Source organism: Vulpes vulpes, chromosome 6, assembly GCF_048418805.1.
Source record: "Vulpes vulpes isolate BD-2025 chromosome 6, VulVul3, whole genome shotgun sequence".
Lineage (NCBI taxonomy): Eukaryota > Metazoa > Chordata > Mammalia > Carnivora > Canidae > Vulpes > Vulpes vulpes.
Window position 1 is genome coordinate 107,523,120 of NC_132785.1, and position 15,221 is coordinate 107,538,340.

Genomic DNA, 15,221 nt, shown 5'->3' on the forward strand with positions numbered 1-15,221 from the left:
CCACACCGCCCCCATCCCCAGGGCCCCACGCTGGCTCACCAGCAGCTGTTTGGTTAGGCTAGTCTGCTTCCCATCCTCCATCCTGTATGTCAAGGATCATCACTCAGGATACCACAGTAGGTTTCCAAAGGGAGGCTGGGAACTTGCTTAGAAGAAGCCAAATCCTGGGGAGGCTAGCTGGATCACCCCAGAAGTTTCTGCAGAGGCCTTCCTGTCACCCCCAAGAACACAGACACCCAGATCTGAGACCCTCAGAGAAGAAAGGTCATGATATGGGTGGGGGGGTGAGAAGAGTGAAAGATGCCTGGGAACCCTAGAGGAAGGAGGGGAGGGGATACACCAAGGCAGCAGCAGCAGCAGCAGCAGCAGCAGCAGTAACAGAAGAATGCACCTGAGCTAGGCCTGTCCTAAGTGCTTTTCATATATTTAGTTTCCACAAGAACATTATAAGGCAGCATGAACCCCACCATGAAGCATTGCTATTTTAACCTCCATTTTACAGATGAGCTAGATGACACTCAGAGGGGCTAAGTAACTTGATAATGGTCACACAGTAACTCCATTGCAGGGCCAGAACTTGAACCTCAGTCTGCCTGACTCCAAGACCAAGCTCTTATTCCTTGTCTAAGACATGCCATAAAGACACCAGGTCCCTCTCTGCATAACCCCCTGTACAACACAGTCCCCACCATCTCAGAGCAAGGATTTCTGGACACAGATATCCCTCCTCACTGCACTGGAAAGGCCCCTTGCTCCTGCCCGAACCACTGGCAGGTAAACCTCTCCTATTTCTCTACCAGTACAGCTGAGGCCCTCTCAATCCTAGGGGAAGAGAGGGAAGAAATGGGGCATCACCCCAGAAGAGCCACCCACAAGGAGGCCTGAGACTGCACCGGCCACTTTAGCACCCCCCCCTCTGCGCCTGGACTGTCCCGCCCCTGCGAGCTCACCCCTGCCTCAGGTCTAGTTACTGCTTGTGGGGCTTCCAGCTCCCATACCCTACTTGTGTACCTCACAAACTGCAAACTCTGGGCAGAATGAAGCCACTTCCCCTCACTTCTTATACCCCAGCGCCACTTCTCTGTTCTTCAGGTGGAAGTCAGCCTGGCCTTCCTCACAGTGAGGAAGAGGAAGGAAGCCATCTTTTCCGAAGGCTACTGACCTATGGGCCAACTCCCTGAGGGTACAGGGATGAGGCTGTAATGAGGAACTTCTGCAGGCGTCTCCCTCACCCGGGGACAAGCTGCAGGGTCTCTGACAGCGGATGCAGGAAAGGAAACCCACAGTCACCAAGAGGCCTCAGACAGCACAACCAATTTATCAGTCTGCTTGATTGTCCCAGCTCTATTCATTCTCCCTTCCCCCGGGTACCTCACTACTGTAAACCAATCCCTGATCAGACGCAGAGATGCCCCTGAGCAGAAGACAAGGCAAGAATCTGTTATCAATGACCAAGGACCTAGGAGGCTTTCGGGAGGATCTGTGGTGGAAAGCACTTTCTCTCTATGGAAGAAAGCAATTGTGCACCAAGAAAAGAAAAGAGTGCTGAACCTGCATCTGTGTTTTGCAGACACATGAGGGAAGGTGCTGGAAAGGCCTTTGGGAGCTCTATGCTGATGGGGACACCGTGCCTGCCAGGGAGAGCAACCAGAATACATACAGCTCCCCAAGTGCTCTCAGCAGCCCTGTCACACAGCCAACACTGGCTGGGAGAGTCCAGTGAGCCCTCACCACAGTGGGGCCGGGTCGTGACCACTAGGTGACCCAGGGCCACTCATAAGAAGTTAGAAATATTGAATGTGGCCATCTGAGACACAAGACCATTGTAAGTCAAGGTTACACAGGCCAGGAAGGAGGTGCCTCGCTTGGTCCTAGCAGCCACAGGGGCTCAGCTCTGACCAGGGGTTCAGAGATGACTAGAAGATCCTCCTGTTCCTTATTGCTAAAGCTCCTATAGCTCCTGCTCTTACCACTGGGCCACTCCCAGCCCTACCAACTCAGCATTGGGAAGACGGAGGATCAGAGCTCACACACCCCTGACCAAGACAAAATACACCTATTTATGGCATCTATCAAATTTCTAGGCCAGCCAATTCCCTGAGCACCCGAGAGGCTATGTTCGAACAAAGTCTAAACTCCCTATCCTGCCCACAAGTCCTGCAGACTTTGGCTCCTGCCATCTCTCACAACCTGCCACGCTTGAGCCATCATTCAGCGGTGTTCCTGCTCTGCTTCTAGGTCTTTGGCTCAGCAGCATCTCTGCCTATGACACCTGTCTACCCTTTCATCTGGCCAGGTCCTACTTGTCCTTCAGGTCTGGGATATTGTTTCCTCTGGGAAGTCCTCCCTCACCCCAGGGCTGAGCCAGGAGCTTCACTTTGAGCCCACGACACCTCCTAACCACCACCACCCCACCCCCCACCACACTCAGCACAGTAAATTGCAGATACCTATTTCTTTGTCCCCAGCAAACAGCAAGCTCCATGGAGCAGAGTTTGCAGACCGTTGAACCTTGGCACTTGGCTTGTATCTGCCTCTTGGGATGCTCTCAAGACTGCACCCAAGGTGAGTCAGAGCTCTGCCTGGGCAGAGATACTACTCACTGCCAGGGTGTCCACCCTGGGCCCCTGCCCGGCTGCGGCTTCCAGTCTCTCTCCCTGATGCACATCAGAGATCCTCGTGATGCTGAGATGAAGTGAAAAGGTCTCTCCTCCTAACCCCATCACATTTTACCCCATCAGTAGCCCCACACTGTCTCCAACTAAGCTAAACGCAAATCCTTCTAATTTCTGGCCCACAAGCCACTTGCCCCTTGACTGTCACCTGCTGCCCCACACCACATGCAGGCCAACTGTAAAAGTGCCAGCCTTTCCATTGCCCTGTCCAATTTTTCTTTCCCTGTGGCTTCCCACCCTTGCTGAGACCATAGCCAGAGACATGAGCCTATGGATCTGTTTATCTCATGCCCTGACATGACTGGGCTAGGCCTCAAGACACCAAGGTGTCTGGCTAGGATGCCAGGGGCAGTGATGAGGGACCCTCCATAGAGAAGCCCAGCTTGGCCCAGCTGGCCTTCTAGCCCATGCTCTCCTGGAAAGTTCTCTCTCAGGTACTCTGGGGTCTGTGGCTACAACCAGACTAGGCAAGTGGCCTGGAACTGCATCTTGGGCTGTCTAGAGTTGCCCAGGCTCTAGAAAAACCTTCCCTCTGGACATGGTGCAATCATCTGCAATGCTCAATCCCCCTCACCTACCCCGCTCCCTCCCACTTTAACTGGAAGTTCACACCAGGCTAAAGGGCTTCATTTCTCGAAACCACTGGACACATAAGTCCTGTTCATAAGGAGTCTGCAAACCAGTAAGGAAGGAGACATCAGGAACAGGGACAAGGACCTGACTCTGACAAATGTCACTTCCCCTAGGGGTGTGAGAAAGCAGGCCCTATGATCTACCCATTCCCAATCCATAGAGTCCCCAGATTAGCACTTCTCTGGACTTAGCTTCAGCTCTGAAATGCAGAGCCCAGGCCAGTAGGGTCCCAAGGATTTCAGCTGTCTAGCTGGTTAGGCCAGGTTTGGCCGGGGTTCGAGTTGGCTGCAGTCTGGACTGTGATGGTAAAAATGCCAACACTGAGATGCTTTTAAAGGGATGTGTGTGAGAGGAGAATCCTTTGCCTTATGAGGCCCTCTCAGGGCTTCATTCAGGCATCTATTTGCATTGTCCCTCTCCTCCAATGCCAGCAAACACCCTCAGGAAGTCCAGAGGAACCCAGGAGAACCAGATCTGTTTTATAAGGGGGAAGCAGAGGGAAAAAAAAGAATCCCAGGCAGAGCCTGGAAAGGATCAAGCCTCCAGGCTCAGCCCTTGCCCACACTGAGGGGACTGGCTGCCTCTCTCCTAGGCAAGGGCCACAAACAATCACAGGCAGCCCAGGCAAATCCCTTCCAGCAGAAGTTGGGAGTCCCAGGGAGTAAGGTAAAAGCTAGCAGGTTTTGGCTTTCTCTGGAAGAGATACAGCAAGTATCACTAAGGTCCTTAAGTGGTTGAACCTCTGGAAAGGGTCTCATGGGGAGCTTTTTGGTCTCCTTATAACCTTCTCTGGGCCCTAAGGGACTCACACCACCAAAGGCTGCTCCAACCCTTCCCTCCCTCTGGAAAGGCAGGGCTCCCTAGAGGTCTAAGGCAGGGTTCTCTGGAGTCTGTGCCTGAGCCCCGGGGCTAGAGTCTGCCCCAGACCAAGACAGAGGAGCTATAGCACAAAGGCCTCACCCTGCCTGTATATGGCCTCACCCTGCCTACCTAACAACTCCCCTTCTCCACCCCTTCCACCCCCCATCTCTCTCTCTCTCTCTCTCTCTCTCTCTCTCTCTCACACACACAACACACACACACACACGCATGCACACACACACTTCTGCAGCCCTCCAGGCTCTGGCGAGGCACAGGAGACAAGGCACAGTCCCTACCCGCACAGAACTCCCAGTCTAATGGAGGAGAGACAGAAACACACACTGATTATAATGGATGGTGGCCCATGCAGGGGTTAGAAACACAGGGAACAGGTGACCCGGGGAGAGTTCTCTGACTTCAAGCATTTGTTGGAGCTGTTCCCTCCACCTGGAATCCCTGCGTCCACTCTAAGGATCCACCTCCCTTCAAGGCCTACCCCCTACAGGCAGCCTCTGGCTTGGTTGTCAGGTATCCAGGAACTGTAGCAAACTGGGTCCTGCCTTTGAGGAACTTAGGAGCTCTGGGTGGGTCAGGGAGGGACAAGGCAGGACAAAGAAACACTTAACCAGCAACTGCAACATGAAATATTAGCCACCAGCACCAACTAATGCCCCATGTGTGTGAGTATTGCTTACTTGTGTAACCACTATTCCCATCTGAGAAAAGAGAAAAGGTTGGCTCTGAAAAGTAACTTGTTTCAAGTCACAGCCCGAGGACACAAGTAAGGAGCCAGGATTCAAATCCAAGCCTGCCAACTCTGAACCAGATCTCTCTCTGTCATACATGCTGCCCGGCTATGCTGAGAAGTGTTTCTCAAACCTACCCTTTGAGATGGGCTTATGGCTCTGGTGAGGAGTAGGGGGTGGAAATCTGTAATGCTTCATAGGCAGCCCAGGTGCCACCAGGTGCTGGAGCAGGGGAAAGAAGGTCAGGGACTGGCATAATGTGGTTTCCAAGGACCCGCTGTTCATCTCTCCCCAAAGGAGCATAGGAGATGAGAGGAGATGAGAGGAGTCCCATGGGGCCCTGGGTGGACTTGGCTCAGCCCCATGGCTGACCATGGCTCTGAGAGTGCCAGAGGCCCAGATGAGTGCCATGTGTACTGAGTGCCTATTGGTCACGCACGGTGCTAAGGGCATTGCCAGCAACATCTCATTGAACCCTCACTCTTCTCGTTCTCATTTTATAAGTCAGGAACGATACACTTAAAAATACCTATTTAACACAAAAGACAGTAATGGAGTAACAGAGAAACAAACAAAAAAGAAATAAGACAGAAATCAATAGCAAAATGGCAGACAGAAACCCTACCCTATCAACAATTATTTTCAATATAAACACTCCAATTAAAAGGGAGAGGCTGGGAAAATGGAAAAAAACAACAATAACAACAACAACAACAACCCCACCACGATCCAACTATATGCTATTTACAAGAGACATATACTTTAGATTCAAGGTCGAAAACAGATTGAAAAGTAAATGGATGGAAAAAAATAGACCATGTAAACAGTAACCAAAGAGAGCTGGACCACGCCAGACGTGCTAACATTATTACATTAATAGATTTTCAGACAAAAATTCTTACTGGAAACAAAGAAGGGCATCTTATAATGATAAAAGCATCCATCCAAAAAAAAAAAAAAAAGAAGAAGCATCAATCCCTCAATAGGATATTACAATTAGAAACATATATGCACCTAACAACAGGGTCCCCAAATATACATGAAGCAAAAACTGTCAACATGGAGGGGAAAACAGACAATCCAACAATAATAGTGAGAGACTTCCATACTTCACTTTAAATAAGGAACTGAACAGCTAACCAGAAGATCAATAAGAAACAGAAGACTTGAACACTGTGAAGCAACTAGACCTAAGAGATATCTACAGAACATTCCACCCAACAACAGCAGAATACACATTCTTCTCAAGAACACACGGAATATTCTCTAGGATACATCATAAATTAGCCTATAAAACAAGTCTCAATAAATTTAAAAGAAGTAAAACCATACAAAGCATGTTCAATGATCAGAATGAAGTGGAATTTAAAAAAATCAACAACAGAAGGAAATTTGGGGAACTTATGGGAAATGAAGGTTATAAGTGACTTGTCAAGTTCTCCCAGCCCAGAAAGGCCACTCCCTCAGAACACAGTCTGTATCCCTTCTGCACAGCCCTAAGAAGCTGCAGATCTGATTTTTGCAAATGCCTGGGTAGCCCCTCTCCCATCCCCCATTCTGGACACACACACTGAACCTGATCCCAAGCTTGACCCCAGAATCAAAACAGCTGTGGGAGGGAGAGGCCTGTGGGGCTCTCAGCCTGTTTCTCCCCAGGAAAAAGGTCACAGGCAAATATTTTCACTCCCCCTGCCAGTCTACAGAATATCCAAAAGAAGGAAGCAAACATTTATAGAGCACTTCCCCTATGCCAGGCACTTGACATACCCTAATCTATGCTTAAGAACTTCCCATCTAGGCATCTTATTGTCTCCATTCTAGATAAAAACCGAGGCTCTGCAGCTAATGTGGCAGAAGCAAGATTCAAGTCCCTGTTGTCTGCCTTCAAAGTCCCTGGTCTTTCTATCATTCTTCCAGAAAAATCCCAATTCCACACTTGTGGGCTTCAGGAGAAACGCTACATGTGAGAACCCCACAAAGCCAGCTGTGGACTCTCCTCTTCCTCATGCTCCCTCCCAGCTGCTGCTCTTCCTGGGAGCACTTCCAAGTGGAACACAGTATACAACCCTTCCACCAACAAATAATCCCAGCTCCAACCTGTCAGAAACCAGCTCTTCGCAACACTGGGGGTATCTGTAAAAGCCCCTGAAAGCCCATAGGATTTTGAGAGAAGGGTACAGTGGGGTCAACAGGATCTCACTCACTGGAATAAGAGCCCCTATACCACATAGAGAAAGGTGGCTTGTGCCTCTCTTCAGAGCCAACCAGCAAAGCCAGGCCCAGCTGGGGAAGCTGAACAGATTCCAAATATTAAGGGATGTCAATGTTCACTGAGTTCAAGTCCTTGTTCCACAAAGCAGCCAGAGAAGGGAAGAAATTAACCTGCAGAAGCCCAGCCAGGAGCAGAGCAGGGCCCAGAGTCGAGAACTCCAGTAATAATGCTTTGTCCTCCACTCAGGCAGGCCACACCTTTTGGCAAGACACTGGGCAGGGCTTGGAGCCAAGGTGAAATCCCGACATCACAAAAAAATAAGGCTTTCTCCTTCACCACCATCAGCATCTCTAACATTTCTTGAGGGTGCCACAATGTGCCAAGATGGGGCGAAGCACTCTGTACCTATGACACTGTTTAATCTTCAAAACACAGTAGGTATTAGTACTCTCCTCCTTTTTCAATGAGGAACCTGAAAATCCAAGGGGCCCAATCACTTGCCTGAGGCCACAGGAGTATAGAGGTAAGGCAGGGACTGGAATCAACAGCCCTTTCTGCAAATTTCCTCCCCCAGCTTCAAGCTCAGCCTCCTGCTTGGTAGCTGGGATAGACGGCAGCAGCCTCTGGACTGCTTACATCTTCTCCCCTGAGAGCAGCTTCAGCTGAAAACCACCATGGTGTTCTGGAAGCGTGGCTGGGCAAGTACGGTGGCTGAGAGAGGCCTAGGAAGTGAGTGGCTTTGAAAATGCTACTGGTCACCACCATTGGGGACCACCTGTGAAGGCCCAACATCCTCAAGAGGAAGCCACACCCCTCCCATACTCCCCAACCCCACACGCACAGCTGGCAGACAGCTCTTTACACATAAAGCCTTGACTCTCCCCTGCTTGTCAGCCACCCTAAATCCCCATGGGGCTCAGGCTCCTGTCCCTTCCCCTGGTACCCCAAAGCCTGAGTCAAGTCAGCTCCATGACTGGGTCCCTACTGGGCCAATGCTGCTCTCCCCAGGCACTGTGCATCAGCCCCAGTCCTAGCCATCCACCTCCTGCATAGGGCTCTCAGAAAGGCTTCCCCTCAAGGACCTGAATTCCCAAATAAAGGCTATTCATTGACATCCGAATTAAGGGAGACAGTGCCCACCCACTCCAAAAATCATTGGTCCAAATCTCTATTTCATGGCAAATAAAACTGAAGCCCTAAAAGGTGAAGTGACTCACCCAAGGATACATAGCTGATTACTTGGGTAGAGGTGTGGTCAGGGCCCAGGTGGATGTTCTCACCCCCAGAAATCCCTGTCAATGCCAGGTCTTTGGTGTTTGGCTCATGTCTTTCTCGGGAGGGAGGTAGAACACAGGTGTCTAGCATAGGGTGTCTGCATCAGCCCAGGGTCTCCTGTATGGTCAGCTCCAGAAGGCACCAAGACCTTCCTAGTGGCTTGGGATGGGCAGCGAGGAGGGTGTCCTGCTGGTTTGGTGCAAGAATGGGGACATTATGGCTCCCCAATATCTGCTAGTGACCAAAAAACACCAAAAGCGTGCTGCCAGTGGAGGGGGTGTCAGCATGGCTTCCTAGGCCTCCTGGATAAGCTACAAGGTGGGCACAGTGCCGCCTGCCTCACTGGCCCAGTCATCCAGTCGGAGGCACGCCCTTTCTCAGGCCCGGGTCAAGATCCAAGGCCTCTGCCAAATGCTCACACATTCCTTGCGTTTCTCCAGTCTCTGAGCAGCTGCTGCAGGGCCTTTTTTCCTGTGTTGATTTATTCTTTATTGTTCCTGAAATACACCCAGAGGCCTTTGGCACCAGGCACCAGCACAGCATCCAGCCCAAGCCCCAAGTACGCACCAACCAGGTTCTATGAGAGCGGGGCTGAGCCCACTAGAATGATGCACCCCAGGGTCAGACTCAGCAGCCAGGAAGGGAGATCCAAGATCCTACCTACCCCCCCCCCCCCCCCGCCCCCAGGCCAATGGTCCTAGAAATGATCTCAGGACTGACTACAGAGGCTAGGATGTTTGGAAAGGAGGAGACACTTAGAAAGCAAAGGTTTGCCTCCCTGAGGCCTAAGCCAAACCTTTCCATTCCTCCCATGCACGAATGACCCCTCTGGAACGCCCCCTTCCCCCCATCAGTCCCTCCCCTCCACAGCACACGCCTAGCTGACCCTCAGGTGCCTGTTGCCCTTCACAGGAGGTCCTTGTGGCTCAGGCTGGGCTTCTGGCTGCCCTGTGAAGTGTTTGGAGAGGGAGGCCTCAGAGGGGTCTTCCCCGCCCTTCCCAGCCCAAAATATCTCCCCTAATCAGTGGGTCTAAAGGTGCCTGAATTCCTACCATCAGCACTTCATTCCAAGGGTCAAAGCATTGTTCCCTGTGCACATGAAAATAGCCCAGGGAAGTGTGCGCTGCACGGTAAAAAGAGCCAGGGCTTTAGGGTCTGACAAAATGTATCCCGGCTTCTCCAATCGCCAGCCTCTCTGTGGGTCTCAGTTTCTCTATCAGTAAAGAGGCGTAGTATCTTTGCCTCATGGTTACCGTGGAATTAGATGAGGTTAATATATACGTGGGGTGCCTGGCACAAAGTAAAGGCTCAATAAACGTGCTTTCCTTTCCTCTCTGCTGGGCAGGAGTAGCATCGTTATCAGTCTTCAACACCTTGGGAGGATCCAAACAGCCTGATTCTCTCAGTTCCACAGCTGGCGGAGCACAGGGCCCGGCTCGTGAGAGCAGGACAAGGAGATGAGTGGTCCCAGCAATAGCGTCAGGCTCTGCAGGCACGCAGGGCATCTGGCCTAGGGATCCAGGAGGAGCACACCCAGCACAGGCCTCCCTGGGGCTCTGCTGTGCCAGCAGGGCCTGCAGGAGCATGGTGAGACAAGAGTCCCCAGATAATACCTGGCAGAGCTTCGAGACCCATAATGGAGCCTCCACCCTGCTGGGCTCGCTCGAATAAGGGCAATAAGAGGGAAAATACTATCACCTGAGGGAAGCTGGGGAGAGGGGTGCCCAGAGGAAGTATGAGCAGAGATGCCAAAGGCACCCAGGCCTGCACACAGAGAATAAGCCAGCCCCAAGGCAACCACAGTGAATGTCCCACAAGTGGAAGTGCCTGCCTGGTTATTTTTGGCATCTCTTCTGCCCAAAGCCAGCAAGGAAAGGCAGCTGCTAGCCACATGGAAGAGCTGTTTATGCTCAAGTATGCAAGCACTGAAGCAGGGAGAGAAAGAGCACAGCAGCCATTGTGCAGAGGAGGCCTCTGCCCCCATTCTTCCTCTCCTAACTGTCCCTATAAGGTCCCATCTGCCTGTCACATAGTTGACATAGCATGGGCACTTCTGCTTTCACTCAGATCCAGCCTCCCAACCACAAAACTCACACACACTCACACACACGCAGGCAGGCAGGCAATCACGCACGCACGCACGCACGCACACATGCACAGACAAATAAATAACCATGGAGCCAGCTGGGGACTGAGCCACACCCAGGAGCCAGAGACGACTCCTCCGGGCTCTTCCTGCACTGAAGCAGCCCTCCCACCTTCCAAATTGGGAGGGACAGGGACCAGGGGCAGGACACTGGAGCAGCTCCTCTTTCCACCCGCCGCCAGCCTCAGGGGAAAGTGGACACGTAGGGGAACCTCAAAGAACTCACTGTCTCTGCACTTCCCCATTTGAAAATGAAGGAGTGGAATTAGATGGCCCAAAGTGTCTTCCAGCTCTGGGATGACACCGGGGAGCTGGGGAGCCCAGGGCTGTGACCCAGACAGACCCAGCTGAGGAGGTCAGACAACGCAACGTCAGAGGGAGAGGAGAATCCGAGCAGCAGTCAGGTACATGCCCCAGAAGCTGGCAGCGGCTGGGAGGGTGGGAGGGGGACTGGAAGGACATGGAAAAGGAGGAAGGGGAGGAGGAGTGAGAAGAGAAGAAAGGGGGAGAAAAAGCCAGCCTACATGCACTCCCAAGAGTTGTCAGTTATCACTTAAGCTTTCCTGAGCTCCTTTCTGAGCTCTGGGGCCCTCCCCCTCAAGAACTGACAAATTCTGGCAACAGCACGCTGATGGGCCTCTGTCTGTCCAACTGCAGGGAAAAAGCTGGGAATCGAAATCCCTGTTTTTCTTCCTCTCTGGACCCCATTTCCCCAGAGAAGTTGGGCGGCCTCACAGGGAACCCCCTTCTGACTGCAAGCCTGGTAAACTTCCCCCTGTCCCAGCTCTGGCCTGGTCAGATCTTGCCCTGGCTGCTCCCCTGCCCCCCTTCCTGAGACTCCTGGAGGAAGAAGCACTGCCTGGAAAAAATAACCCACAAGCTCCCTGCGGCTGGAGAGAAAGGCAGAGGGAAGACGGAGCACCTTCCCCAGCTGGCCACAGCACCGGGCTATGATCCAGGAAGAGCAAGAGCAAGAAGGGCTGCCAGGGAAGCCTCGGGACCCTGGCCCCTCTCGTCCCCAGTCAGCCCCCTCCCCCCCACCTCCCAAACCACAGCTGATAATCATGTCCCTCAGGGAGATTCCCCCCCCCACTCCAGCAAAACCCAGCTCTTTTTTTGACATGTGGCAACTTTCCTCTTATATAATATCTTGGTGTCTCCCCCACCCCCCTACCCCACTCCACCCCTGCTATTTCAATTGGTGAAAGAGCCAAAGTACTCTTCAGAGACAACTCCCACCCTGAGCTCCACCCAAACCTCCAGTGAGGTCACACTGGAAGGCTGCAGGTGAAGCAAAGACAAGGGGACTTTTTCCTCAGCTGAGAAAGCAGTCTTCCGCCCACCCACGTGAGCAGTTCAGCCTGAGGCCTGGGCGGGTAGGTTCCAGAGAGCACAATCTGATCTCTGGGAAGTTGAGCCCTTAACTCGGGGCTGCAGGGACAGAATCCCTTGCAAAAACACACAGCCACCAAGATCTGGGCTGTCTGGGTGGGCGAGGATCACCCTGCTGTACCCGGGGCCTAGGGAGTTATAAAAATAATCTTGATTTACACAAGCCCCCGGTGCCCTGGAGGAGCCCCCTCCTACCACCAGCAGGACACACTCCATTTCCTCTTTCCTGGGAGGAGCAAAAGGCAAACAGCTGAAATGACAGCCACCAGCTGCTGGGTACCTACTATGTGCCAGTCATCCTGCATGCATGATCATGTTTAACCTGCACTGCAACTCTATGAAGTACTATCATCATCCTCATTTAACAGGTGAGGAAACTGAGGCTCAGGAAGTTAAGCAATGCCCAAAGCCACACAGGAAGTAGAGAAGTGGAGTAGGAACCCAAGTCTGCCTGGTCCTGGTTCCTGGGCACCTACTGGGCTTCCTTCATAGTCACTGCCTGGGTCACTGTCCACCACACCATCCAGGAATGGAGATCTGAACGTGGGGGTGGAAGTGGGTGTGGACAAATTTTACTTGGTGGCTATGGAATCTGAACTGATGCCCTACTAACTGTTATCATTCCCAAGTGTGTGGCTGAGAGACCCTGTAAGTGTGAGTGTGCTGGGGTGGAGGGAGGGCAATCTGGATTCCAAAGAGCAGTTTCCAACACCGAAGTTATGCTGTAATGCTTCTGATTCATAAAATGAGCTCACAGTCTCAGGGTATCCTGAATGTTGCTCCAAATGCAAATGCAGATCCCTTAAGTAAGTAAGACCTGGGGATTTCAGCACACTCCACCTAGCTCCAGCCCTGCGTGCAGTTTATTTAGTTCAGCCCCACAGAGTCAGTGCTCCACTGTGTAGGCGCAACTCCTCCATCGGACTGCAATCATGGGCTGCATTTCCTGCAGCCTGTGGTGAGTCAGGGAGGAATGGAGCCCCCCAGACTGCTTCTATACTGATACGTGCATGCATACACACACACACACACACACACACTCACACACACTCACAGAAAAGATGCCAGTTTGGCCTCCTGGCCAAAGGAAATGCCCAGGTAGCAGATTCCCAGGCAGGAGGTTTCACACTCTTTCATCCCAAGGTCCTTCTGGGGCCAGAATGACCAGACACACTCTCCAGCTCTCAGAAGACCAGCTATAGTGCAGGGCCAAGACACTGGGTTCGCCGGCACCAGAATCACTCACGGACTGACCCTTTCAAAAATCGATGGTACAGTATGAGTCCCAGCAGCGGGACTCAGTGAGCCCATGACATACAAGCACACGTTTTCTGGATGGAGATCTTTCATTCATTTGTTCAATTAACATATACAAATGAATGAAAGATACATATACTTAACACCTACTAAAGCCAGGCATTGTGAGAACAATACAGAACACACACTGGAGCAGAGGTTTATGGTAATCCTGAAATGTCCTTTCAGCGTTTCACACACAGAATCCTCATTGCAGCTGTGCGAAGGAGATACAGAGACTCTATCTGAGTTTATGTTTTGAGCACCGCGCTACGATATGTACACAAATGACTACATAAGGCGGAAATGAGTGTTCAGAAGGCTGTGGCGGCTCAAAAGAAGTGTCGTTTAAAACAGGCCTAAAAGGATCAGTAGAAATCTTCCAGCTACTTGTGGCCATCCCCACTCCTCCATGAGCAAAGTATCCTTCTGGGAGACCCGGCTGCAGGCCAGATTTGCAGACTGGCCCGTTCCCATTCTAAGACACTATGCACCAGATGCACCCCCTCCATCCTTCTCCTGTCTCCACAGGGCAGTCCTTCCCTGGGTTCTGCAGCCACGGGTGGCCCTTAACTGAATCTATAACTGCATATTGCCTTTTATCTTTTTTCTCCATTTATTAAAAGCAGCAGCCCATAGGGCTAAACAATTGAGTTATTTTTAAATCCCACATTTAAAGGCTGAACTCTCGTCCCCATGGGCATTCCAGGGCACCCTTTTCTAGAGTCCTGCCTGGCACTGGGAAAAGCCACACAGGCAGTGGGCAGACGGTTCCAGAATGGGGGGGGGGGTGAAGGGTGGGGAGGGGTGCGCACCCTCTAGGTTGTTCACCCCCTTGTCCCCTAGGAGTTACTCAGACCAGAGTAACCAGCCAGAGGCCAATCCAATTAGAATGGAGACTGGGCCAGGACCATGCAACGAGATGGTTTATCATAATGTTTACACCACTATTATTCACTGTCCAGAGCAGCAGGAACAAGAGGACCCATAAATTCTCGACCTGGGAAGGTTTCTCCTTTTCCCCTTTATCCCGAAGCCACCTAACTGCCTGTGGAAAGGGTGCATTTCTCTGATCATGCGCCACACCATCCCTTCGAGGTTGTGGAGCAGGACAGGTGGTTTTCTCTCCTCAACCAGGCCTCCAGTCCCAATCCTGAAGCTGCAGGGACCAGGAGAGGCCAGACCTCCAGGCCGCCACCAGGCCAGGCTCCCCCTGCTGGAGCAGGCCAGACCACCCCTCCCCCGCTAGCCACAACTGCCAACAGGGATCCCCTGCACACACGTGCCACGGCGGCCTCCATAGTCAGCCACGGCCAGCCAGCTCTCCTCCTCCCATCTCGCCGGCCCCGGAGCCAGGCTCCACACAGCCTGGCACATGGCTCCGATGTGGAATGGTGGAAGCAGGAAGTAGCCACCAAAAGTTGTGACCAACAAAGTTTTAAATGGGGCGAGAAACTTCCCCTTTCATCTTTCCAGCAGCTCGCTCTGGAGGCTGGGCTGGAATGCCCAGTGGCGTCCACTTTGAGTGGCAGGTACCTCCTCCAGGTCTGCCCTCCTTGGGGCTGAGGCTTGGAAATCGCAGGGCGGCACCAGGCCCTTATCCAGAGGCTTGGGCGGGGGCCCTCCAGGAGGGCAACCTGGCGCACACGCTCTCGTAAGCGTGAGCTGGGAGGAAGGGGGGGTTGACTACCTCCACCGAGCCGGCCATGTGCAGGGTCCACACAAAACCCGGGCCCCGGGCTCCGGAGGGCAGTCCTCAAACCGCACACGGCGAGGCGCGGAGCTCGGCAGGCCGCAGCGGGAGGGCGTGCGGGGGCGGGCGAGGAGGATGACAGGTCTGAGGTGCGCAGCAGCGCCGAGGTGCGCGGGGTGAGCCGGCCCGCCCGCCCCCGGTGCTCCGGCTTAGGCCTCTGCTGCACTTGCCCGAGCTCCCCGCCGCCTCTGCACGTCGGTCCCCCAACCCCCGGCGCGGGCACAGTTTCCAC

General features: G+C 52.7%; 1 protein-coding gene across 4 annotated transcripts in view; it reads right to left on the bottom strand.

The window, feature by feature from the left end:
• The window catches only part of MIDEAS (mitotic deacetylase associated SANT domain protein), a 66,349-nt gene that overhangs the window by 22,618 nt on the left and 28,510 nt on the right, over window positions 1-15,221 (bottom strand). The window lies entirely within an intron of this gene.